Genomic DNA, 3821 nt, shown 5'->3' with positions numbered 1-3821 from the left:
GTCAAAATATTTGTGCCCTCCAAAACTTCATATGTTGAATTTCATTCTCCATGATGATTGTATTAGGAGGGTCTTTGGGAGGCAATTGGGCTTTCCTTCTGGCTCAAAAAGAAAGAATCTGTCTTTAAGTCAGGAGACCTGGGTTCAATCCCTGCATTCAGAAAATCCCCTGGAGAAGGGAATGGCTACCCACGCCAGTATTCTTGCCTGGAGAATTCCATGGACAGAGAAACCTGGCGAGTTACAGTCCATGGGTTCACAAATAGTCAGATGTGACTAAATGACTGAAGACAGCACAGCACACAAAATTCTATGAATGAATGATCACAATAGCTTTACTTTTAATAGCTCCAACCTGAAAAAAAAGCATCCAGATGTCCTTCAATTGGTGAATGATTAAACATAATGTCATACCATGATCCATATGTAAGAAAATGTTGTACCATGGAATACTACTTAGCTATCAAAAGGAACAAACTATTGATAGACATGACAACCTGGATGAATCTCCAGATATTTATGTTTAAGAAAAATTCTAATCCTAAAAGATCATATACTCTATGATACCATATATATAACATTTTTGAAATAATATTATAGAGCAGAGGAATAGATTAGTAGATGCCAGGGCTTGCTAGGGAAGGAAAGGAGATAGCTCTGATGGTAAAAGGGAGCATGAGCAATCTTCATGATAGAACCATTCGGTCTTTTGACTGTGGTTCAGTTCAGTTTGGTTCAGTCTCTCAGTTGTGTCCAACTCTTTGCAACCCCATGAATCGCAGCACGTCAGGCCTCCCTGTCCATCACCAACTCCTGGAGTTCACTCATACTCATGTCCATCAAGTCGGTGATGCCATCCAGCCAGCTCATCCTCTGTCATCCCCTTCTCCTCCTGCTTCCAATCCCCCCCAGCATCAGAGTCTTTTCCAATGAGTCAACTCTTCTCATGAGGTAGCCAAAGTACTGGAGTTTCAGTTTTAGCATCATTCCTTCCAAAGAACACCCAGGACCGATCTCCTTTAGAATGGACTGGTTGGATCTCCTTGCAGTCCAAGGGACTCTCAAGAGTCTTCTCCAACACCATGGTTCAAAAGCATCAATTCTTTGGTGCTCAGCTTTCTTCACAGTCCAACTCTCACATCCATACATGACCACTGGAAAAACCATAGCCTTGACTAGATGGACCTTTGTTGGCAAAGTAATGTCTCTGCTTTTGAATATGCTGTCTAGGTTGGTCATAACTTTGCTTCCAAGGAGTAATGGTAGACGCTACACAAAGCTACATACACAAAAATTTGCATAGCAATAATACGTAGAGATGAACACACACCTACAAAGGCATGTATGCAAAATCAGTGAAATCTGAATAAGGTAAATGAATTGTATCAAAGTCAATTTCCCGATTAAAGTACTGTGCTATAGCTATACAAGTGGTTACCTTTGGTAGAAACTGAGTGACGGGTGCAGAATATTAGGTCAGTGTTGTGTCTGACCCCTGCATATTCATTTGCCTTATTGTCATTTAGTCACTAAGTCATGTCCAACTCTTTCGTGACCCTGTGGACTTTAGCCCACTGGACTTCTCTGTCCATGGGATTTCCCAGGCAAGAATACTGGCGAGGGTTGCCATTCCCTACTCCAGTGAATCTTCCCAACCCAGTGATCGAACCTGTATCTCTTGCATTGTAGGCAGAGACTATCACTGAGCCACCTGGGAAGGCCCTAACCTGCCATTATCTCAAAATAAAAAGGTAAAGAAAAAAACAGAAAAACCTAGGTCTATTTCACAGACTTATTTCATCAAATAAGGCCAAAGGAATGTGGTAGGTTTTTTTTTTTTTTTCAGTTCTTTAGGCAAATCTATGTGAATGTTATTAATAACTATAACTAGATGTTATTACCCAGTTTAGACTGAACCTATCGCCATAGGATTTGCCTGAGTTTTGTCTGAATCTGCTGTTGTGTGAACTGTCTTAGACTGCATGGCTGTTCTTTTGGATTCCACCATTGCAGTGCAAAGGGCTTTCCAAATGGTGCTAGTGGTAAAGAACCTGCCTGCCAATGCAGAAGATATAAGAGGCTTGTGTTCAATCCCTGGGTCGGGAAGATCCCCTGGAGGAGGGCGAGGCAACCCATTCTAGTATTCTTGCCCTGGAGAATCCCTTGGACAGAGGAGCCTGGCGGGCTACAGTGCATAGGGTCTCAAAGAGTTGGACATGACTGAGTGACCAAGCGCACACAAATCACCCACGTCTTCCTCCCTCCTTGTCTCCCGCTCCTCTAGACTGAGTCTGAACTGCAGTCGCAGCCTACACTACTCAAAGCCAGATAAAATCATGACATGCATTGCTATGTTTTTCTCAGTGTTACTGTCAGTAACATAACAGTTTTCAACTTCTAATAAATTATGTAAAGCATGCCAACAAACATGATTCTTCAAAGGATGAGTATAAAATATTTAAATTACAATTCCAGAGATATTAACTGTCTTCAATTGTCTTGTTTTCACTGCTTTCATGTACTAGAGGTGACATTAGTTTGGCCTCATTTAAGGAAGCATTTTTATATAGTTTTCATGTGTTTTCCAATTTTTGTTCTAAAACACATGTTACTATAAACACTGGTAAACACTACTGGCAAATAAAAATGATAAAAGACAGGTCAAGTCTTATTTGGGCAGTACAGTTGTAGTGAATATCTACACACACACATGCACACACACACACACACACATAAACACACAGAGCTCATATTTTAGCTCACTTGTTTGAAACAAGTTGATGTTTCAAGGACAACTAACAATGCTGAACAGTCCTATAGAGACTATTGTCATCAAATCAGGCTTGAGTCAGAAGTGAAAATGAATCTATGTTTTACTTCCTCCTACATGTTTTTCTAGGCAACAGACACTCTGAAATAAAGACTCTGTCAGAAGGAGCTGGCAAAAAACCACAGATTATAATTCTAAACCCACACAGCTCTTTGTCACAGTTACTTTCAACCATAATGTTTGTCTGCTTGGAGGCCTAAAAGAGATGTTAGAGAGGATCCCCAGAGTCGTTTTTTGATGACATGGCACTGAAATTGCTTTTCGAACTGTGATAATCACTACTACTGCCTCTGAGTGCCAGTGTTTTTCTTAGAGAACCTTCTCCCAAACAGGCTTGTGGTGCATTTCCTATGAGCCTAGCATAGCTGATGCCCTCAGTAGTAATGGATGTCTTGGGTCACTGTTTTTTAATACATTGTGATTACTCTTTCCTCTGACTGCTATGTAGGCTAAATGGCACTCCAGTAATTATGATTGCTGCAACCCAGAATTGGAATCAAATCATAGAACTGAAAGCCTGCCCTGACAACCACACAGCAAGTGCTCTTTTTTCTCATGATCATACAATTTATTGTTCTGTATTTAAAGCTTGGTCTTGTGCTTCTGTTGCTTAATGTGCAACAAGTGAGTGAATCAATGGAGTTATTAAAAGAGTATGTAAAAGACTGAATGCTATAAGAATCAAAAGAAACTGGAAAAAAATGTGGCCAATACCGAGTTTTGCTAGAAACATAATCATTCCTTTTTAAAAGGGAATATTTTCCTGGTGATAGTTTGGGGAAACCATGTAAACTCCTGGACTCCATCCCCAACAGTTCTGAGTCAGCCTCAGGTAGTACATAACAACTTTAACCTAGGCTTAAGCAAAGGATTCTTAAACTTGATAGTGAATACAGGATCCATAAAGGAGTAAATGTGATGAACTTGGTCTTTGAACGATACTTCTGAAAACAGAGTTTTAAGGTGTAAAAGCAGGCTGATAAAAAACAAT

The sequence above is a fragment of the Budorcas taxicolor genome, chromosome 4, assembly GCF_023091745.1.
Source record: "Budorcas taxicolor isolate Tak-1 chromosome 4, Takin1.1, whole genome shotgun sequence".
NCBI lineage: Eukaryota > Metazoa > Chordata > Mammalia > Artiodactyla > Bovidae > Budorcas > Budorcas taxicolor.
This window is presented reverse-complemented; position numbering follows the sequence as displayed.